This window comes from Eurosta solidaginis, chromosome X, assembly GCF_040869045.1.
Source record: "Eurosta solidaginis isolate ZX-2024a chromosome X, ASM4086904v1, whole genome shotgun sequence".
NCBI classification, from domain to species: Eukaryota; Metazoa; Arthropoda; class Insecta; order Diptera; family Tephritidae; genus Eurosta; species Eurosta solidaginis.
Genome location: NC_090324.1, coordinates 184,861,967 through 184,886,587, shown reverse-complemented (window position 1 = coordinate 184,886,587; position 24,621 = coordinate 184,861,967). Strand labels below are relative to the sequence as shown.

The following is a 24,621-nucleotide window of genomic DNA, read 5'->3' as shown; positions in this document are numbered from 1 at the left end:
ATTCGCGAAGCATTACACTCAGCTGGCTTTCCATTGCGCAAGTGGACATCAAATTGTGAGGAAATCCTTCAGGACATCCCCAAATCGGATCTGCTCAACGAGCACTTCCTAGCGTTTGAAGAGACTAGCTCGGTGAAGGCACTCGGAATACGATGGAACGTGCATTCAGACATGTTTTACTTCACCGCAGGAGTTTTAGAGAATGGCGAGAACATCACTAAACGTGCAATCCTATCCGCTATAGCCAAACTTTTCTACCATTTAGGCTGGCTTGCACCAATGGTCATAGTTGCAAAAATACTAATGCAGAATATCTGGTTAGAGGGCACCGGGTGGGACGAGCCTGTCTCCCCAACTACCTTAGAACGGTGGGAAAATTTCACCCAACACTATAGCGAAATAGATAACACTAGGATACCGCGGTGGGTGATTTTTCACCGGAAGACGACATAGAAATCCACGGCTTCTCTGACGCTTCCGAGCAAGCATATGCGGCAGCGATATACATGCGCGTGAAAAGAGACGATCAGGTTTTCATACACTTACTTTTAGCAAAAACCAGAGTAGCGCCAGTGAAAACCATCTCGCTGCCACGTTTAGAACTCTGCGGCGCCGTGCTGCTTGCAGAAATCATGGAATCAGTATTCCGAAACATTCATTTGAAGCCAGCAAAAGTTCACCTCTGGACGGATTCAACCATCGTACTCGCATGGATAAGAAAGCCGCCCTGTTCCTGGTCAACCCTCGTCGCACACCGAATCACTAAGATCATCGATATGGTCGGTAGCAAGGACTGGCATCACGTGGACTCGGAATCTAATCCAGCGGATCTAGGAAGTAGAGGACTACTTGCATCAGAGTTGGTCAACAATTCGTTGTGGTGGCAGGGACCTTCTTGGCTACAAGAAGACAATTCCCACTGGCCTGCACAAGAGCCCGACTATAAAACGTCCGTTGAGGAGAAGAGGGCACAAACATATGCCACGACAAGGGTAGATCATGTAGATATTCTCGACCAATTCTCAAATTTACCCAGGGCTTTAAAGGTTCTATCCTATGTTAGGAGATTTTATAAACGAACTCACCAAAAAACTAAAGCAATGTTCCACGAAAGGTCGTGTATAATCTCAGCCGATGAGATTAAGGCAACGACTCAAGCATTAATACAGGTCTGCCAGAAACAATTTTACGGGACAGAATATTTAAAATTGAAAAATAGGGAACCTATCGATCGAAAGAATGAAATACTGTCACTCAACCCATATATCGACAAAGATGATATTATTAGAACAGGCGGGCGTCTAGGGCCTTCAAAAGACATGTCATACAATGAACGTCATCCGATAATCTTGCCTTACAATTGGAGGCTGTCTCGCCTTACAGTTATGATGGCTCATCATGACTCCCTTCATGGCGAGAACAAGCTCATGCTCCGTCTTATCCCAACCCAATACTGACAAGGGTACGAACTTTGTCGGAGCTTCCAGATCTCTACGATCGGAATTCAAAGCCTTCCTGGCAGAAATCCGAAACAAAACAGTCTCCAAGTACAGCCAACAAGGATTAACTTGGCATTTTATTCCCGCTGCCGCTCCACATATGGGCGGCCTGTGGGAAGCGGGAGTGAAGAGCTTCAAAAGCCACTTCAAAAAGGTCGCGTCTCCCCATAAGTATACTATGGAGGAGTTCCAAACACTTTTGTTCCGGATTGAGGCGTGCCTCAATTCGCGCCCTCTTAGTCCAGGGTCAAATGACCCAACGGATCTGGAACCACTAACCCCAGGACATTTCCTAACCGGCAGCCACCTGCTGGCTCCACCAGAACCAGATGCCAGTGAGAGCTCTGTCTCGATGATCAACCGATGGCAGAAACTCAAAGCCCTCCATCACACTTTCTCCAAACGATGGAAGGTGGAATATTTATCCGAACTTCAAAAGCGTGTGAAGTGGAAACACCCCAAACAAAATATACAAGTGGGAGATCTCGTCGTCCTCAAAGAGGACAACTTATCTCCCAACGAATGGAGGTTAGGTAGAGTCGTCAACGTACACCCCGGCGAAGATAACCGAGTACGTGTAGTCGACCTCATAACCGAGAAGGGTCAAGTCAGACGACCTTTGGTCAAACTGATCCTTCTTCCTAAGGAGATAGATTGTGAGAGGACCACGAGTTCCTCTTAACAATCCTTCCGTTCCTCCACATCCCTCCTTTCAGAAAATTCAACCCCAGCTCTCGTTCCCCCGAAACGAGGCCAACCAACCACCCTAATGCAGATCCCCATCTGCCACAAAACACTTATTTTTAATTTTCAAAACCAAACCCCACTTCACTCACTCACCCCGAGCGAGGACACCAGAACCCTAACGCAGACTCAGGATCTGCCACGGAACGCAGATGCACTCAGCCAAAGGAATGAGGCCAAGCAATAACCTAACGCAGATTCGATATCTGCCACAGAACCGAAAGGCATTCGGCCCACTAGATTTTAATTTTTAAAAACCAACCCACAATTCACCCCCTCACCCCGGGCGAGGATGACAGAACACCTACACACTCGGCCAAAAGCGCGAGGCCAACAAAATGTATCAGGATTCATCCCATCACCCAAAAACTTGAAATAGCTATTAAAAAATAGTTAAAATGGAAAGCAACCGTTTCCTTCTTAACTATAAATACAATCAAATAAAAATCCTTGCTCAACTACCCATAGAGCTTGCACCTAACCAAATACGTGCCTCTTTTCGAAAAAGAGGTATCTTCTTTTCCACAACTGCAAAAAAAAAATTTAATTCCGAGTTTTTTTTCGTGGTGTTCTATTGTTCGTATAATTTCTTGCTTGTAATTGGCTACATTGAAGGCGAAGGCACCAAGCAAATCTGATGTTTCACTCGATTAGGCATTAAATAAAGCAATAATGAGACAGTTCAGAATTTGTATTTTGTATCGAAGATTGAGTTCGATATAGCTTTAATGTAGAAAACTCGTATAATTATTTCATTAAGCCTCTGTGTGAGATTGGCATAAAACTCATTATTCAATCAACAAAGATAGCCAGAAAGGAGTTAGAAAGCTGAATTTAAAATGAGTCCAAACTTTCGATCACCTCAAGTAACCACATTGGATTCAAATATGATCCCACCATGTGATCGGAAAACTACATATATCTGGCTATTCCTGTTGTTAATTTGTATGATAACTCATTATTCAGTCTGAAAGAGTGATCAAATGGTATTGATATGTAGGGATATTCTAATTTTGTCACCTAAATGCGGCGTGGGCAATAGCTCTTAAATCGAAAAAAAGGGACCACCTTTATGCATTGACTCCACCAGTGTGTTGACCATAGCACGTAAACTCATAAAAAAAAAAAAAAAAATTAAAACGAAAAGTGGTGCTTGCGCTATTGGTGCAACCACATTCTTTAGAGGATTAAAATTTTTGCCCTCTAGGTTTAACATCATTTCTTGTGCATATCGCCATGCATCCAACACATGCCCAGTTTGACTCGCCTGAGTGATTTTAATGCATGTCATTGTGACATAATCACCAGCGTAACTATGCTTGTGCGGGCTACTTGCCAAAAGCGATTGCCCCCACCCTGAAAAATCACAGGTAATATGTAGATATTCCAGAAGACGTTCTACCCTACCCACTGGAGACCAGTCACCAAGGACATTTATTGCATCGTCTTCCAGTGGTGCGGGGGGAACCGTAGGTGCTTCGGAATCGTAAAGCTTGTCCTCCGCCGGACAAGCAGATCCCATTTAGCGTTGTCGGCAAGAGCAGGCATTGCGTTGTGGTAATTGTGGGCACCGACAAATGATCGTTCAGGCCCACGCTTTTGTTGGAGTTTTATGTCTTTGATTTATTTGCATATCCAACGTGAAATGCGTACAATTTATGCAAAGTTCGCTAAAATTTGTTCTTATTCAAACAACTTATTTTAATCAATAGATTTCATTTTGCATAAATAAGCTGTTGAAAGCAATTTGATTTCATCAATAATCTGACAAACGCTAGTATCCTTATCCGACACTGAACGCACCTTACCAACCGATTCCCTCTAGTCACCATAAATTACTTTGAATTCATCGCCTACTTCGGATAATACCGGTGCCAAATGTTCACTTACAATCGATACACTGGGATCTTCTTGACGCAAGAATACAGAGCAAACACCAGTTGATACAGTACGTATAATGCCTGTTTGTCCAACTAAATCAGCATCGTCATGTGTATGAGTTTTAACTTCAATATCTGTGGTACACCAATCGCCAATTGGTGAGTCCAAACTTGCACCTGGTGTTTGCGGATTATACGGTGATTGTGGATTACCTCCTGGTGTATTTGGGGAATAATTAGATGGCGATGGTGCATTCATATAACCCACTGGATATGGTGATGGTGTTGGACTAGGACTTGGATTGAATGGACTGTAACTACGATCTGAGCCGTAAAAAATTCCTGGTGTTTGTGGAGCAAATTGTGTATTCAATTGATAACCCGGTGTCCTGGGATTATAACCAGGACTTGGGCTAGGCTCCTCAAATATGTAGTCAAAGTCATTTGTGCATGCTGGTGTATTAGCAATACTAGGATCCCAAGCGCCATGACGTGGTGGCATGCTGCCATCATGTGATGGTGTCATTGCAGCGCTATAAGCTGTACGACCCTCTGAATCCCAATTGGGCGTTTCATTGCCTAGCAATGGTGTCTTCGAACCAGCCGCAGCATACACTGGGTTCTGTGAGCCATAGCCAGGTGTACGTGCTGGTGTACGGCCATACGTAGACGCTGCCACCCTCTTTTCCAGGCATACCAACCATTGCAATATGATTACGGTCAACAGATATAGTTTGACACGAAGTATGTAACTCGACTCGTGCTGTACTCTCAGTGGCATCCTTACCAATGCCAACAACGCCTTTATATGGTCCACCGCTAATTTTAATAGTTTTTCCTAATATTTCGCAATCCCGTGTTACTCTGAAGCCGCCACGTCCACCTCTGTTACCTCCACGTCCTCCACGACCACCCGAGGGGTGCATTGGCGATTGTATGCCTGGCGACATAAAACCGAAACCGCCAAGTGTGCCAGCACTATTAACTTGACTCTTCCTACCGCCAGCCAATTGTAACTGACGTGTCTCACAAACAAATATGCCACCATTTCTGTGTACATGCCAAAATGCAAGAAGGCTAAACTGCGATAGAGATATTTTATTTAATATTAGAAATCGATGGTAATTCGAATATTTTGGCCGAATCAACTTCAAACGCTATCATCCAAGTCTGAGTATTTGTTTTTGGTACTGATTAAGTTTTTGAGAAAAATGCCCCAGGAATTGAGAATTGTACAATGCATTGAATGTCAAATATATCAGGTTGATTTAGTAAAAAAGGCTATGAAATGGTCTTGCAAGGTATGTAATGCCAAACAGAGTGTGTGATGTGAACATTTCCGTGGTAGTGCACCAGAATGTCGGAAACGCGTTCAGGAACTGAATAAACAGCAGGAACAGATTGGTCTTTTCGACTCCAAGCTTGCATTAGAATTTGCTGAAAGTTCAGAAAACGATTTTGACGTGGTTGCGCCACAGCTTATTTCACAAACAAATTCCCACAAAGTTTGCAAAATTTCCAAGTAGTACAAGGTCGAATTTCATGGATGAAAATGATAAAAATGCACAAACACCTGATTGTGATCAAAATGAAAAAAAAAAACGCGTCGAGCCGTAGCGACTCTTTTTGTTTCCACAACACCACAAAATGGGAGAGAGGACAATCACAGCAGTTTGGTAAAAGAACAAAACGAATGTTTGAAGAAACTGATGACGGGGAAAGCATCAAAGAAGCCAGCATGCCGCCCCATGTGGGCCCTCCATTACTTTTACTATATCACGTCGTCTGATCTGATTTTGATCGGCATCCAAAGCAATTGGATTGCGATTCTCTCTACGCTTATGCAGTGCTGTAGGTTTGCATTCAATTACTTTGCCATGCATACCCAAACCATGGAAGTTCTCACGTTCTAAACGTACAATAACGCCAACATTTAGGGATCAAGCTGTACAAGATCGCCCCATTGAAAGTGACCCAAACAATCGACACCTGTCGCTAAGTCAGAGCAAAGTTGCAAATCAATTAAAAAAAGAATTTAAAACTGGGCACATGTGCTCAGTTACGTCAACTCCGTCTTTACAATTATATTAATGTTATATAATCTCCAAATATACCTACATTCATATACATACGTACTGTGACAAATTATTCGCTTGCAAATTGTGCATTTAGAGTTGAGACATTTTTTTGAATAACATTTTTGCTGATTGTGTCCTCTTATTTACGTATCGGCATTAGTAATCCCACAGTTTTCCATCTGCATGCCCTGGCAGTTCTTGGGACAATTTTTTCGTTTGAACGCTCCAAACTTTTAACGTTGAATATTTACTACCACCAACAATTAAACGTGAATCTCCAGACCAAGCTCTTGTATACGCTGCCTGAACGTGTCCCCTGAATGTAGCTATAAATTGACCATCTTGTGCACGCCGTTGTAAAAAATGAAATGAACGAACGGAAAATCACTTGATACACTTCCTGTTGTTTCAATTCATAGGAATTTTACATTCTATACACGGGTATGTATGAATGTGCGTTTTTTTGTCTTTGCCGTTGGTATGCTGGTACCAGTGAGCGGAATTCTAAAAAGGGAATGGTAGTAGACGAAAAAAAATGAAAATAGTAGTAGTTGGTAGTTTTTACCAAGACAACAACAGCTACAGTTCATATTTGTACCAAACAATTAATAATGTATTGCAAAACAAATAACGCGCATTTCAAGGAAATGACATCTTTAAAACACGTAAACAAGACAAAATTACATGTACCTTTGTATATACCTACATAGGTTATGCCTATACGATACTCACTTTTTTCCTGTATCGTGAGTGTGAAATACTGACAAACATGTACCAAAACGTCTAATCACAGCAAGAATATTCCAAAGTACCCAAAAATACTGCCACCAAATAACCGAATTCGGCATGTTATCGTTTACGTAAAACTTTTTATTTTCGTTCAAATTATTCACGAAAAAAAAAAAACTGAGAAAAATAGCGCAGAAAATATTTGCGTGCTCAGGTACTATATTTATCTCATCAAAAATTCATTTCTTGTTTAAAGTTGTTCACAAATTTTTCAAAAATTGACTGATTTTAATCAGTATCCCCTCCTAATGTTAGTTGGGTGGGCTTGGCAATTAGACACTTTAAAATGATCGCAGTATACGTTTTCAGCGCGAAAATACTGAAATATTGGCAGAATCTAAGTCTTGGTGGCAGAATTAGTAGAAGTAGTAGAAAATGAAAAATGGGTCAGAAAAGTTAGTAAATCTACCAATGCGGTAAGGTCCGTGCACTGACTGTCCATATACTTACACCATTGTATGTACACATATATGCCGAGTTTTAAATGCACATTATATTAGGGATGCATAAAAAGATGCAAACGGGTACCCAAAAATCCGTTTCCGGAAAAATCGGTACCGGAGCCAAATACCCTTCGGGAACCGTGTCGTTTGCTAAAGGCCATCAATAAAACAGGACTACAAGCGTACTTGGGAAAAGTTGAACAAATAAGCGGAGGGCAATACCAACAAATAAAAAATTATACATTTTATAAATCTCTCCCCTCTTCCAAAACGAACATTTTTTTTTTCTTTATTGGCATACAATTTTGCTGTCCAGACTTTTTTTGCGGCGGGCAGGAAAGTTGCTGGTGTTTAGCACCAACAACACAAATAACAGCGACTCAAAAGAACCCACGCTATACACTTTCAACCTGGTTCGGTACCAGAATGTGCGAACCGAAAATCGTAAATGCTCATTCTTCTGCAGCACTAGTGTATCCGTGGCTAACTAAAACGCTACCGGGTGACACGAAATAAACAGAACAAGGCACTAAAGACCCAGGCACATAACGTGCGTGGAAAGAGGCCATGCACATGATATGCGCCAAATATGAATATTTTTATACTGCTACAGATGTTTGCCCCCTACACACGCGCTACTAAAATTTCCCAAATCTCAACAATACAATTAGGGACCACTCACCCCTGCACTTCGACAAGGACCCGACCTACTCCAACCCATTGCATTCCTTTCAGAAAATGGGTCGTTTTGCCGATTTGAAACGTAATGCTGCCACGAACGCAGCGCGTTATTCGTCGGAATGCCGAGTGCGTCTTGAGCGACACCCGATCCGCTTGTGCCCAACCTTTCGGGCGAAAAGGCCAGAAGAGCGCCTCTACGTAACCATTCGCGAAGGCTACTGCGGAAATTGTCTGGCGCCTGATCACCGCTCTAACGCGTTCCGAAGCCAAGGGCGATGCAAACGGTGCGGCTAGAAGCACCACACGATGCTGCACATCGCCTCGATCGACGAAGAGGAGCAGCTATTACGAGAAGCCCGCTCCAAGCCATGGAGCGTCCAAGTGGAAGAGGAGCTAGATTCACCCCGAGAGCGGATGGATGACTCAATCTCTTTATATGCGTCGGACGCTGGAACGGAGACTGGACCTCTTCGTCCACCCCGAAACCGAGATGCCAGCCGAACCGGAGCGGAGACGCGATCTCTTCGCCCGACCATACCGCCTACAGCCAAATCATTTCGACCACTTCTGCAGCACGAGAGGAAACGGCTCCAACAGGGGACAGCGACAGCACAGCGCCATACATATAACGGCCGAGCGGAGACCCGGTCTCTTCGCCGGCAAACCAGGAACCCCAACGGAGACGACATTCGCGCGACCGCCTGCACCAACGACATCAGCCACAAGATCGCAGCCACGGATGCAACCCGCTGCAGCTCACCATAGTGTCCGCCTTCCGGTCAGAGCTCGTAGCCCAGCATTCAGCGGCCACCGCCACCATGATACCAACGGTAGCGATCACACCCACCGCGGTCGTGAAGATAGAAACTGAGGGGCGGCTACACCTCGTCCGTGCCTTAATTGATGGATGCTCCCCCACCACCGTGATCGCAGACGAGCTCGCCCGGGAGCTCCAACTCCCTACCAGTACCATTGGCGGGTAAGCAGAATGCCTACTACGCATACGAGGAAGACACGGTCAAAATAAACGAATTGCAACCCATGCGGCGGTCGTGTCCAATTTTCGGCGAATGGCCCCCACGACCAGCGTCGACAGCGCCATCGCATCCCCGTATGCACATCTCCGTCTGGCGGATCCACAATTTTATTCATCCGCCCCGATCCGCCGTGTACTAGGGACAGACGTATATGCGGAAATATTGCTACCAGGGATTCTGCCCACCACGTTTGGCCCTTTGCTAGCTCAGAGTACCATCTTCGGTTGGGTACTCTCGGGCATAACGAAGGCCTAACATCAAAATGTTCGGCAATGACCGAAATACATGAATTTTTACACTCCTTTATCATTACAATAAGTTATTATTTATTGAATTTTTCTTCATACAAAATCCTTTGTTTGTTCCTTTCCAATGAATTTGTAATAAACGGCAAGAAATATCAACACGTATATCTTCTTACTTCTGTTCGCAATCCCTAGCTCTAGGCAAACCTGGATCAGGCCTTGAACCATAACGCGAAAGTACCGAATGACCGAGGCATCAGCAACCAAGCTCGCACACTGCGCAAACCATCTTGCGTGTCCCAAAGCCGGCGGACTGGCCGGCGTTATGTTAAGCTAGATATAATTAGTTATAAGTTTATTATTTTTTTTCCTCTTCTTCACGGTCGGTGATCCTTGGCGGTCTGTGACGTTGCGTACCGCAAGGGGGCGGCATGTTTGTGCCCAAGGCCTAAATTTTACCTGATTGACGGCGCCCCTCATACACATGCACGTGTGTGTGTGCAGGTTGTCAGCACCCATGCACGTATATGTGGGGGTGGTTCTATGTGTGGCCTTTCCCCTCCTTAACACCAGAGGACTTCCTCGCGGCTTAGCGGTTGTCTTCAACGGGATAACCGGCCTCTTTTATGATCGACCGCCAAGCAGTTCACAACGCCCAGGATCGCCATCGTCATTTTTGCTACATTAAGGTAACATTATACCACTTGTATATTTTCCTTTTACTTCTAATTAAATACTATTTTATAACGAGGCAAATCCTCTTGTGTTTCTTTATTTCATTTCGAGAAACCCATCAACCCGAGATCGACCCCTGTGCGTCATTCCCATTGCCGGTTTCCGACGCACTCAGGCTGAACAGCGCTTTTTCTCTCCTTTCGGTGTCTATTATTTTTATGTTTTCAAAATCAGCTGTGTGTTTATTTTCTATTGCATTCTGTGCCAAAGCTGTGCTTTGTTTTTGTTTACGTATATCGGATTCGTGCTCAGCTACCCGCGTGCCGAGCGTCTGCTTTGTGGTCCCAATGTACACCTTATTGCAGCTATTTTCTTCATTCCCTTTACATTGAATTTCGTAAAATACATTTCTACCTTGTTGTTTTTTTTTTATTAAATAAATACAGTGTCACGCTTCTGAAGATGCCAAGGAAAATTGGCGAAACGTCGAGCTGAAAGGTGGAATAATTTTTGTTTTATTTGCACCCAACACAATAGATTTGCCTAGCTTAAAATATACATAAAAAAAAGTAAATATCTTTATTTTGTCTTTCTTGAGGCAATCGTGCAGCGGAGCTGCAATAGTCGCATAGTCTTGTATGAAACGTCGGTACCAGCCTGACATGCCCAGGAACCGTCGTAGTTGCTTCGGGGTTTTCGGAACTGGAAAGTCCCTCACAGCCACCACTTTATTGGCGCCTGTCCTAATGCAACCATCCCCGACTACGTACCCTAAGTAGCGAACCTCTTTAAAACAAAACTTGCTTTTTTCGACATTAATCGTTAATTTGGCCTTGCGAAGACACCGAGCGACCTTTTCCAACAACCCAAAAGGCATTACAGTGAATTGGTATAGAGGTCGACCAGGGACAGTAAAGGCGGTCTTTTCCCTTGACTTCTTCTCCAGATGAATCTGCCAGAACGCGTCCTTTAAATCGATGGCGGAGATAAATGTGGTATTCTGTAATCGGCTAAGTATTCCGTCGATGCGTCGAGGCACAGGCGGTTTTTGGTCCCTTTGGTCACCAGTGAGACTGGAGAGTTCCAACAGCTGTTGGACTCCTCGATGACACCCATTCTCAGCATCCTATCCAGCTCCGCATATATTAGTTTTTGAATAGCTGGTGAAATCGGGTAATGGCGCTGCTTTACTGGCAGATTCTCGTCAACCACCTCGATGACGTGTTCCTCCTTATCTGTTTGGCCTAACCCTAATACCGCGAAGGACGGGAATTGGGCCTTCGTACGCTCCAACATTGCATTTTGCTCCGGCGTAAAAACGTGTTGCACAGCGTCGAAAGACAATTCACCCTCGGCGGGCACGAGCTCCGCCACACTGGCAACATTTGGGCACACATTCCCATTCATACCTTTACTCACAACACTCATACCAAAGACCTGCCAAAAATCTATCCCAAAAAAAATTTCCTGTTGCAGATCAGGAACTATCAAAAATTCTAATTCTCTGGTCGTATTATCCCACTCGACTGGTAACTTTATGACCCCTACCACGGTGGTTTCCTCCCCGTTCGCGGTTCGGATATTTTGGCCCCTGATTGGCACAATCAAGGCCTCTTTACCGCGCAGGAGTGCAGCTGAGTCATTTCCTAAGCAGCTTGCACTCGCTCCTGAGTTTAAGAGAGCCAATACTCCCTGACCTCCTATATTGGTTTTTGCAAAAAACCGATTGTCTCCTTTTATAGTAACAATCGTCGCAATTATTTTGCTCCTCAACCTTTTAAAATATCTTCTCTTCTCTCGCATATTTTCTATATTTTGTAATTCCTATTCTTCTTCCTATTACTACAAAATGTTTCACAAAATATTCTCTTTCTTGCTTTCTCGTGTAAACTTTTCACTTCGCGCTTTTTCGACTCTCCCTCTACCTTTTCGACTCTCCTATCTACCTCTTCCCTACTCAAAATCTTTACAGTTGTGTTGCCGGGTTGGCTGTCTTCTGGCTGGTGTCCCCGTTTAACTCCGCCAGCCTAGGATTTCCCTGTTTTGGTTTAAACACGCAAAAGGACGAATCACTTCCACACCCAAAACAGACCATATTGTGGAACGAGGACGAACATTTATTTGGTTTTTGTGCTTCTGCCGGGTTTTTCACAAAGTTATGCACCGGCATACCACACGAAAAACACAACATTAAGTGGAAAGGTGAAGCACAAAAGGAATTAACGGTGGACTTAGAGGCAGGACTAACAGAAGGACGAACACTATGGGGATTGGCTAGGGTTTGGTGTAGAGGTTGAGGTTGGGATTGGTGCTCTGGGGTTTCCTAACAACAGCTTCGAATTTTGTTTCCTCTCCTCCCTTTGACCGCTCAAAATCGACCTCGTTAACTACCCTAGTCCTACTCTTATTCTCTTTAATAAGTTTTTCGGCTCTCTTGCATTCCGCCTTGAGCTCCGTCAACGAGTCCATTTTTATGGCGAAGGTCAAGTTGGCCAGGTACGGTTTAAGGTTGCCCCTGATAATGCCAACCAACTCCTTTTCAGGGATCCTCTTCTGCAAACGGAACGTCATGTTGTGGACTTCCGCATAGAAGTCGGCGAAAGCTTCCGCGGGCAGCTGTTTCCTCTCCATTATTTCACGGATTATTTCATAGTCGGACTCGGCAGTCTTGAAGTGGCTCAGCAGCTCGGACTTTAGCTCAAAATAACCTAAGTTCGGCTCCTCCGCATGGTCTTCAAGGACCTGCCAATACCACTTCAAGGCACCGCCGAAAACCAGACAATGAAAGTCCGTGAAAAGCTGGAAGAAGGAAATATTATGCTGCTCGCGCATCCTTTCCACCCGAAAAATGAAGCTTTCGACGTTTATGCCTTTACTGGTCCCATCAAATTTTATGTGCCATTTTTCCAAATCCAACTTTTTCCACCTTGGAGGGTCACTACCATCTCTCTCAGTAAGTCGACTGCCATTCGGAATACTGTTGCGTGTAGCAGTTTCCCTTCCTTCGGTTCGGAGGCTGGGGCGTGGATGCCACAGCGGACCGATGTCCCGCCGCGTGACTGAATGCCTCCATCTCTGCCACGCGACCACCAAGATGATCGACATTGGTATTGATGCTTCGCACTTCACCGGCCATTTGCGCCATCATCGCCATCATGCGGCTCAGCTATTCAACATTGGTTGCATGCTATTAGCGTCGGTACAAGGAGCATTTATGCCACCGTGAACCATTGCTAGTGCGTTTCGCGATGGAACATCGCCCCCTATCCACCCACGCTCTCGCTATCGGTCATTTGGCACACCAAATCGATCTTCTTGGAGAAATTTAAACTTTTTCCGAGTCGTTGAACGACACCCCGTTCGCGAAAGAGAACTAATCGGGCGTTCAGGGCCAAACGATCCGAATATCCGCGACACGCACCTTTTAAAATAGCCCGTAAGGACAAAGTCAACGGGCCTCGGTATACCCGTGTCAATTTGGTTGAAAAGATAACCAGCAATCCGGTTTTCAAGAGCCCTGGCACGACTCCTTGTAACACGTCTATTGGAATCTAAAATTCACAATCCCCCAAAAGGTCTTTCCTCGGCATGTTTGTCCTGGCCTTGGTCAGACATTCACTGTCTGCAGCGGCAAACACTTTTAACCAATAACCCAAAAAAAACGCAAGAACAATCAAAAAACAAAAAAAAACGAACTAGAGATTTTGTCCCGGACACTCTAATACCTCCAAGGACACGATATCGCGACCGCAACCCAAATGGTAAAAAAAAAAAAAAATTATGCGAAAAAGAAAAAAACGAGATGCAAAGAAAATATTCCGATAAAAACAATCTGTTTGTATTTGCAGATCCAAATAATAAAAAAAGTAAATATAAGATCAATAATAGGTCCAAATTCACCCAAAACCCAATAAAAAAATGTATAAATAAAGGATGTTAACTAATCGATATAAAAACTACAATATATGTATATAAAATTCAATTCAATTATTAAGTAATATATTTGTATGTATGTATGTATGTGCATGGTAATTCAAGTAATTTGTGGGTTTATGCGTATGACAAAAAAAAAACTTACACGTTAATATCAAAAACAAAAATTTTGAAGTATATAACAAAAATTTATTAAAACTGAAGTTAAATTCAGGGGCTATGTGCGTGTGTGTGAGAATTCAAACAATGTGTGTTTGGGTGTAAATATATTATTATATGATAATCGAAAAAATAGAAACTTAAGACTTACAAAAGTGAGAATTCAAATTATATGTTGGCTTGTGTGTGTATGAGTAGCAAGAAAGACTTACAAAAGTGAGAATTCAAATTATATGTTGGCTTGTGTGTGTATGAGTAGCAAGAAAAACTTTTTTAATTTTATGCCTTAAATGTCTAGCATCCAACCCAAAAAATATGACCCAAAAACCAAAAACAAGATAACTCAGATATCAAAAATTAAACGCAAATAATATTTTTGATACCTAGTGATCTAGGTTTGACGATTTAAGGGTCTGACCCAGAATCCAAAAAAAAAAAATACCTCAAGGATAAAACTGAAAACAAAATTAAACTAAAACTAAAACCAATCTCTAACACTATGTTTGTGTGTGCGAACTCGTTAGATGTAGACGTTGTATGAGTTGATTAGCAGGAAAAGTCTATAAAAAAATTAAAATAATTGAGATTGCAACCAAAAAAAGGCAAACGAAACAGCGTATTCTGTATGGATGAATACAATTAAGTAAACCAATAAAAAACGAATGGAAAAAATATTAAAATTACTTGGAACCAAAATTCAAACCTTATTTTTGTGGTTGTCTAACCCTAAGTATGTATGTTCGTGGTGATCGAAACCATTAAAAGCAACTATGAAACAAACTAAGAAAATATTAAATGTGGTTCAAAACCCAAAAATAAAAGCAACGCAAATGTTAAGTCTCTAGAACGATAATCGAAATACGCATCGAATGCAACTTACATCCAAACAAAAAAATGTTTTTTAAATTTTCGAAAAAAACGCAATTCAAAAAAGATGTTTGGAAATAATCCTACTAAGAAATAATCAGTAAAAAAAAAATTGTTAATAACCTCGAAACTTCAAGAATATTAAATTTTGTTTTTGAAATAAAAAGTTAACAAATGAAGTTTAATGTATTTGTATTGTGTATCTGTGGTGCTGCCTTGGCGAAGGTTCAGCGAAGGTAGTTAGTCCGTCCCTATTTATTTGAAGTCTGGTCAATCGTGCAGTCCATGGAAGTGTGGCATTTCACGTTCAAGAACTTATCCCTAAGTGTGGATTCCACACCTCATACTCCTTAATATCGTGGCGATGACTGTAAACCTCACTTACCGGGAATGCTGGACTCCCGGGAAGGTAGCTTGAACAGCTCGCCACGATCTCCTACCTAAGTCCGTCACTAGCTAAGTGTCAGACAAGGTACCACTTAGTCCAGTTGTAGAAACCAAAAGAAGGAACCCTGGCATGCACACTCAGCCACTCCCTATCTTATTGTCATGATGACACTTGTCGGCCAGGCGAGCCAAATCGGCGTTGCCATCATGACGGTCCCTGTCCTGTCAAAAGACGGAAATAGGGATTGGGTTTGGAGGGAACATGGGATAAACAACAATATGAAAATCTGGAAGAAAAGTGGAAAGATTAAATAATAGTGAAAAATGAGGGTTACTTGAAAAATGTGGGAAATAAAAGAGGACCGGGTTATTATATTTGAGAATACAAAAGCTAAAAACTGAAGAAAATTTTGGAAACAAAACAAATGAAAATCGGAACGTGAAAGATTAATGGGGATCAAAAAACTGCAAACAGTACTACTAATTTAAAAATGATTTGAAGAGAAAAATATAAAAATGGAAAGGCAAAAACTAAAAAGGTGATGGGGCTATTATCGTTTGGCGCCATTGTTACGTGGCTGACTGTTTGGGTGGTGAGGAGCGGCGGCAAGCAGGTATGCTTGCGGGCCCAGGCTAGCTCGTCGTCTTGGGCGGGGTATTGCACCACCGACCTCACCCGCAACCACGTGAACAATAAGGGTTCATACCTGCATGTGTTGCAAAAGAAGGGAGAGCTGAAAAATATTGGAGACACACGTGAGGGGCAGAGTTAAGAGGGGAAAAGGTGAAGGCCTGTCCTGTCAGGTGGATTTTTCCCTCCCTCTGCAGTGCAACTTGTATCGTACCGTGGCCACTGTGCTGACTCCTATCTACTTAAAGTGCCCCAAGCCTGACACCAGTCTGCCCGTTTGCCACTCGGCCATATTTCCCTATAACTCACCTTCACCTAACCTTGCCACGCGCAAGCGCAGCACCAACACCAAAGCTAAAACTTTAGCCCTGCATTTTTAAAAAACCTATGTTTTCATCCATACATTCCTTATAATTTATTAACAATTCAGATATTTCCGAACCTCTACTCAGTTATGTTTAAGACGATCAGTACAGATAACGAAAAGGAGAATATATAGATAAACTACGACTACAAGAAAATTTAAATAACCTAGGCTTAATTTTTCAGAAATTCACCCTAATACTAATGCCCTATTTTGAATATCAGTTGCCTTAAATAACATAAATTTTACAAGGAATCCAAAAAAACGTAGTCTAAGCTAACTTATAACTATGATAAATAATTCAAGTTCCAATTCAAACAAAAATTTAGATATACACGCAGGAGTTAAATCCCACCATTGACCAAAAGTACAAATCCCCAAACCTTTTCAGTTGTTTTCTGACCCAGCCTAATATACAAATGCTGCTAGGTGTTAAATTAAAAATCCTATAGATACCGACATTCAAACGCTCATAAAGTCGGCCAGCAAAAGCAAAAAATAAAAATAAAATGAAACAAAAAAAGTTAAGCCCTGGACATTGAGTTATTTCTGCTCATTAAATGTGAAGTGTGAAAATGAACATGGCCCTCGAGAAGGCCTTTCACATTATGTGACCCCAGGGATAACGCCAGGTAATTTCCGGGCCAGTGCCGAAATTTGGGAAGGGGGTGTGTATTGGCTAAGGTTCCAAGCACCAAAATTATAAATAATTTTAAATATTTTCACAAAAAAAGTAAAGTGGAAGCAAAAGAAAACTTTTCGAAACTGCGCAATTGGCACTTGGTTGCTACTGTCAGTCGAAGATAGTAACCATGCAAAAAAACTTGAAAAGTAATATACCAAAAAGATGGTAAGGATTGTGTGTGAAGAGGAATTAACGAACAGACGAACAAAACGTTGACAAAAATGTGCAAAAACCAAGGAATTGAAACTAATGTGAGTTTCGAAAAACTTTTAATGCCAAGAGCAAAAAGAAAGAAGAAAAAGAAAAATGTCTCAAACAAATCCTAACTTTCATCTTTTGCCCCCCACTTTCCTATGAGATTTCTGTGTATGGGCGTTTAATCCTACTAGTATCACATGCATTAAAAAAATCTATTGGTGAGAAATAACAAAATATCAAAAAAGCATATGTATTTAGAAACTCCTAGTGTTGTTGTTCTTATTGATGGTTGCCGCTGCCGCCTTCAATGTTGCCAGTTTTGACCATTTGGTGTCGTTTGTTGTTCCCCAAAAATTTGTTGTTTGCGGTGCCGTGGCTGTTGTTGTTGTGGTCCAATGCTCCGGTGAAAAATTTTATTCTTGATATTACCAGATCCTTGTATTTTCTGCTGTTGTTTGATTAAACCGCTGTATATGTGCATGTGTCGGATGGCGTTGCGTTGCTACCAATCAAACATCTTTTACCATTTATCTCGTTCTATGTGTGGATGCTGAAGATACTGTGTAGTTGCCGTGTGACCATAATTTGTTGTAATTGTTGTGGTTATTGAGGCCGCTTTGATGGCAATAAGGAGTGTTGTTGGGGAGGTTTGCGTCCGCATAAAATTTATGTACGCTGGCAAATCAAAGTGTTGTCTTGGTTGTTGCTGTGATACGCTAAATAATGTGAAAAATGTTGTTGTGGCTGTTGTTGGTTGTTGTGTTGACCGCCACCAATTTGGCCCTTTTTGCGCCAACAAATCCGGGTTTTAGCCACCTTTTCTTCGATGCTAGTGCCCAGTGCGCAATTTCCGTAAAATAAAGTGATCTGCCACAAGAAAGGTAAAGAAAATATAGTTGAATAAAAAAATTATTCAAGAAATATAGGGTAATCTCTAAACGTATGTATACTTGTTTGCCTGCTTTATTTCCTCACCTACATATGTATATATATGTATGGGGGTGTGGAGCCAAGCATACAAGTTTACTTTTGGATTGCTTGGAAACTTGGCTATATAGAAGCCAAATTCCCAGTGCGCATGCCCGGATGGGAGAGGGAGTTAAAACACGGAAAGGTTACACTTACCTGGTATTATAAATTTTGATGGCGGGATCGAAATGAAAACTGCCGGACCTGCCTCTCAACTCCGCGCACTATTCACTTTTTGCGGACTTTTCTGACGCTTTTAAATAACGCGCACTAAAAACTTGTAAACCTTAAAAAAGGTATTATTACTTGGCACTTCACTTCACTTACACTGGGTACTGTTACAAGAAAACGTTTGACCGTTGCCTAGCTTGATTCCCTTTTATAGCCACCGCCATGGCAAAGAACGTTATCCAGAAACGGAAAACTTTCACCTATACATGTTCAACTTTCTTCTCGGCTTTCCCGTATTTTGGTTTATGCGCCCACGCAATCATAACCCACATGTTCACACATGAACGCTTATACAAACTAACATTAACATACTTAACAAAATAACACAAACATATAGATACATAGCATTCGTGCCTTGACCGCTAACACTGATTCATTCACACGCTCATGCATTCATACACTTAAACGCTTACACAAACTAACACCTACACAGATACAGATATTTAGTTCGTGTCTTGGCTGCAATGTTTCTACGTCATCAGCAATATCGTATCTACTTTAGACAAAATGTTGCCATTTTGCTGTAGCAACCGACGTTGCACCATTGCGACCAACACACGAAGCTGTACACATCACACTTAGTCACAGATACATCCTGCCATTCACTCGAACCAATGCTTATAATGAAAGGCTGTCGTTACAGGCTCGCAACCGCCGATGGTGCCTGCACTATGGAGCGTGTGCGTAAAAAAATTCAAACGCAGCCTGCAACATTTTGTTGCCTGTCCAACGTGTGGCCTCGACCCACGACTCAATGCCGAGTCTAGCGTCACTGCCATTGCCTGATTCCGTTAACTACAGACTAACACTGGGTTGATACCACTACTCAATCTACTTAATCCTATATCACAGATACTGCTCTACGTAGCTAATAGTAAATAAAATATCACAGATAATAAAACTTAATAAAAAATATAAAATAAAATATCGCTGGTAGTAAAAAAAAGATGAAATAAAAGGATTAAATAAAATAAAATATCACAGATCATATAAAAAAAAATTAATTGGTTTTAAAAATACAAATTTCGAGAAATGATCAAGACAAACTAAGACATTTATGTTACCATCTACAGTACGTGGATAAGGCCCCATAGAATCTATGAATAAGCGTGAAAGGTTGTTCTGTAACTTTTTGTTTCCCCATTAACGGTTGTTTAAAAACGTTTTGTGTCTTATTTGCTTTGCACGTTTCGCAGTCTTTAACGAATACACATACATCGCTTGCCGTGTCTGGCCAGTAATATTTTTGACGTAGTCGGGAGAGCGTTTTGCGGATACCACCATGACCAGCGGACGGTGAGCTGTGAGACGACCCTACCAGCCCCGGTCGCAATTCCGACGGAACCCAGAGCTTCCAGGTCTGGTCCGCTAGAAGATCATCCCCCTGTCGAATTGCGTCCGTTTATAGACGTAACCGTCCGATATGCATAAGTCTGGTAACTTGTCTTTATTGTCGGTCACCGTCTTTTTCAACTCCGTATACTCCGCCGACTCGAAGTACGGTGACTCGAGACATACGTCGATGGCTCTGTCGTTCGTCTGTATTTCGTCCATGTGCATGCATGAGTGTGTGTCAGGAACCACGTTTTGGGCACCTTTTCGATGTTGGATATCGAAATCATAACCCTGGAATTTCAAACTCCACTTTGCAAACCTCCCAGATAGATCTTTCTGATTCATGAGCCATTTGAGGCTGGCAAGATCAGTTATGATGGTGAACGAGGTTCCTTCCACATAAGGTCGGAATCTTTCCACACTCACGAATGCGGCGCAGCATTCCAGTTCGGTAATGCTAAAGTTCTTCTGCGCCTTATTAATTTTTGCCGAAATGTAGGCAATAGGTCTTTCGTTCTGGTCATAGTCCAACTGAAACAAAGCCCCTTCCACTCCGTCAGTTGATGCATCACATTGAATATAAAAACGACGATTAAAGTCAGGATGTGTGAGCACCGGTGCAGAAATCAAACTCTGCTTTAAAATTTCAAATGATTTGATTGCTTCGTCCGTCATAATAAATTTCTTTATATAATTTTCTTCCGATCTGTTTGAATAATATTTATGTATATTTTAACTAGGCAGATATATTTTGTTGGATGCAAATAAAACAAAGATTATTCCACCTTTAAACTCGACGTTTCGCCAATTTTCCTTGGCATCTTCAGGAGCGTGACACTGTATTTATTTAATAAAACAAAAACTTTAAATATTTAACGAGCTCGAGGCCATATACATATATATTCAGATTAAAACCAGGATAGATTTTATATATATGTATATATATTAAATTTTATTTAGTCGATATTTCGACCTCAATCTTAGGTCATTCTCAAGACTCTAAAAAACAAACATGAAACATTAAAATCATAACACATAAAAACCTATTTATAAACTTATATTCTTGGGTGTAGCTTGTCGACTAATTTTACAATATTAAACATAAGTACAAGAAGGCAATAGAACCGAAAAATTAAACATCAAAAAATATACCGTAATGGTAAACAAACTTTTACACAAACAGCAATACATTAAACTAACTAAATAATAGGCGAAACTCTCATAGTGCTCTCCTGTTGCTCCTATTGATCAGTTGCCGGTATGCCGACGCGAATTTTTCTGTATCTGCTTTGTAGTTCATTCATCTCAAGTGTGTATCTTTTGTTGTAATGCTTCTCCTGTTGCATTATTGCTACGTTCTCAAAATCTGGAGTGTGCCCGGTTTCTCTGCAATGCTGACTTAAAGCTGTTTTGTTTTCATTAGGGTGGTCGCGATTTTTAAATTTGATTTATGCGCGGAAATCCTTGTTTTTAGTCTGGACTTAGTTGTACCAACATATACCTTAAGGCATACGTAGGACCCGTCATTTTTGCAAGGAATCCGGTATATAACGTCGGATTTGTCATATTTTTCTATTTTGTTTTTTGTATTACGGAATATTTTTTGGACGGTATTATTATAAGTAAGTGCTATTTTAAATCTCTCACGGTCATACATTTTGGAATATTTCATTCTATTTGATAGCCCCGGAACATGCGTGGATGTCTTATATATTTTATTAGTTTTATCATTAAAGGTTTGATTGGTGTTAGCTTTTGTAAAATGGTCGTGAATATAGCCTCTTATTAGACCTAAAGGAAAATCGTTGTCTTTCAGAATTTTCGTAATGATTTCTATATTTTTGCCATGGTATATGGTATCACTGATTGATAAAACTCTCTTGATAAAGTTTTTAGCTGTCTTGACTATGGTTGATTTGTCGTTCTTTGAATAAAAATTGATCAATCTGCCCGATGCAGTGGGTCTTTTGTACCAATCAAAGGATAACTTATTATGCTTTCTTACTACCAGCGTATATAGATAAGTTAGTAATCTGTGGCGTTCCTTATGGAACTCCTTCAGAAAAATTGTTTTTGTGCGCACGCTAATGCACGCACGCTCCACTCAAACACCAAGAAAACAATCAAACACGAATTTTATGCTTAGTTCTAGTTTGGTTTAATTAGGTTTAGATATAGTTTTGTTTACTGTAGAATAAGAGTATTTTTGTAAGTAGTAGCACTTAGTTAATTTAACGTAGACTTAGATTTAGTCTTCTTTTTGTAAATTTGTCGTACACGCCAAGTCTCTGCCAAAATTAATAATAATGGCCGCCTTTTCATTACGAGCCGACCTCCCCGTTTTCAACTTGTTTCAACACCTGTTGTCCATTCACAATAGACAACAGGGTTGCACCAAGTGGGAAACAGGGTAAGATGATAAGGCTGCTGTTACACCATCCCCCTTTTCGAAAAAAGTTTGAAGTCGACAAGTTGATCAGGTTTGTCGGCTTCAACCTTTTTGGGTGGTTATTATTCATCCCGATTGGGAAAAAAAAATTAGGATAATTTTGAGCTTTGCGGCAGATCTACCTAGGCTAACTTGGCTAGTTTAACTAATTACATTAATTATATTTTAAGCCTACATATTTACATATATTAATATTAATAGTTTATTTATTATTCTCTTTTTTTCTGTAAGTAGCTTATTTTATTTAATTAATTACATTTATCTGCGCTTTAAGCCTACATATTTACATATATGAATATTAATAGTTTATTTATTATTCTCTTTTTTTCTGTAAGTAGCTTATTTTATTTAATTAATTACATTTATCTGTGCTTTAAGCCTACATATTTACATATATGAATATTAATAATTTGTAAAAAAATTGTTTGTAATTCAAATTCATTTAATAGGTTTTGTGTATTAACTTATACGTACATTCTCTATTTGTTTATTTTACTTACAATACGTATTGTTTCCTATCGTTTGACATATTTTTATGTAAATGTGCTTTTACTTAAATTAAGTATGGTTTTAGAGTATGAGAAATTTTGATTTAAATTTGCTTTATTACCGAAGTGAAAAATAAAAAAAATTTTTTTTGACTATCTCAAAATGAAATTGGGTACATCCGATTGTATTTATCTAGGTACTCCTCTTATGCGGTTTTTATGTACCGTTTTGTATTTTTTATTTTCATTATCAAAAATGGTTACGTTTACACCGTCTATACTTGTAACTAGGTATGGGCCCTGATATATGTTTTTATGTTTTTCCCGTGGTTCTTTTTGAACTAAAACCATATCGTTTATGTTTACTACCATTGGTTGTGCATTTTTGTCATATGCATCTTTATTCCTTATTTTGTGTTTTTCTACTAACTCTTTAGCCAAGGCGTGGCATTTTTGCATTCGGTATTTTACTTATTTTGAATAATTTTCGATATTATAAATTGGTTCAATTCTTTCGTTCTTCAGTTCAGATGGCACAATGGCCTTTTTACCAAAAATTAATTCAAAGGGAGTAAGTTTATTATCGAATACCGTATTTGGCGTTGTGTTATGCCAAAACGTAAAATATCTCAAATATGTATCCCAATCATCAAAGGAATCATTTAAGTACGCACGTAGGTACTCGTTGAAAACTCTATGGTTTCTTTCGACAGTTCCTACGGTTTCGTGGTGATATGGTGTAGAAAAGTTGTGATCAATATTTAGTAAACTGGTTAAATTTGCAAAAATTTCATTTTTGAATTCAGTACCTAAATCTGATTTAATGGATTTCATAACACCGTATATTAAAATGAAGCCTTCGAATAGTGCTGACGCGATGGTTTTTGCACTTTTATCAGGTATTGATAATGTAACTAAGTATTTTGTCAGATCGCAGATTATGGTAAGCGCGAACTTATTACCATATTTCGATTCTGGTAATGGGCCTATGGTATCAATTACGACAATGTCAAAAGGTTTATTAGGAGTAGGAGTTAGGACGAGTTCTTCTTTATTTCCTATTTTCACTTTATTCAGAAGACATTTTTCGCATTTCCTAACATAACTAGCTATGTCTTTTGTCATGTTTTTCCAGTAAAATTTGTTTCGTAATTTGGCGTATAATTTTTTCGTTCCACAGTGACCTCCAGTGATGGGATCATTGTGATAAATTGCTAATAATTTTGATTTTTGTTCCTGATCAGTGATTGTTTTAATTGGATGCATTAAAATAATTTTTAAAAATTGTAAAAGCCTATTTCCTCTTTCTTTAAAATTTGTAATTGTAATATATTTGAAAATTAAATCGTTTTTTGGCCATTCTATTTCCTTAATATTGCGTTTTCCGGCTTCTTTTTCTAGCCTCGAAAGTAAATTATCGAAATTCTTTATTTCGTTAGAAAATTCAAAATCAAGTAAAATTGTTCTTTTATGCTTTATATGCGCGCATATTCTTAAAAATTGTTTATTGTTTTTATCATGAAATATTTCTGATCTAATACGAGGAATTTTTTTTGAAAAGTTATGAGTGAATTTATCAAACACGTTTAATGTTTGTATGTTTTCACATAAGTCTATATTTCCGGTAGAACTACATTTATCCTTTTTCTTACTCATAGCCCTAGTCTGAACTGCAAATATATTTTTGGTTGATTCTTTTATTTCGCCAATGGTTATGCGAGAAAGTGCATCCGCTCCTACATTTGATTTTCCCTTTATGTACTCTATTGTGAAATTGTATTCTGCCAACTCAAGTCTAATTCTAGAAAGTTTTGAAGATGGGTCTTTCATAGTGAATAAATAGACTAAAGGCCT

At 40.4% G+C, this 24,621-nt stretch overlaps 2 pseudogenes; both read right to left on the bottom strand.

The window, feature by feature from the left end:
* LOC137235315 (probable arginine--tRNA ligase, cytoplasmic) overlaps positions 1 to 24,621 on the bottom strand; it is a 517,389-nt pseudogene that overhangs the window by 211,459 nt on the left and 281,309 nt on the right.
* The window catches only part of LOC137234741 (transcription elongation factor SPT5-like), a 29,473-nt pseudogene continuing 8,687 nt past the window's right edge, over positions 3,836 to 24,621 (bottom strand).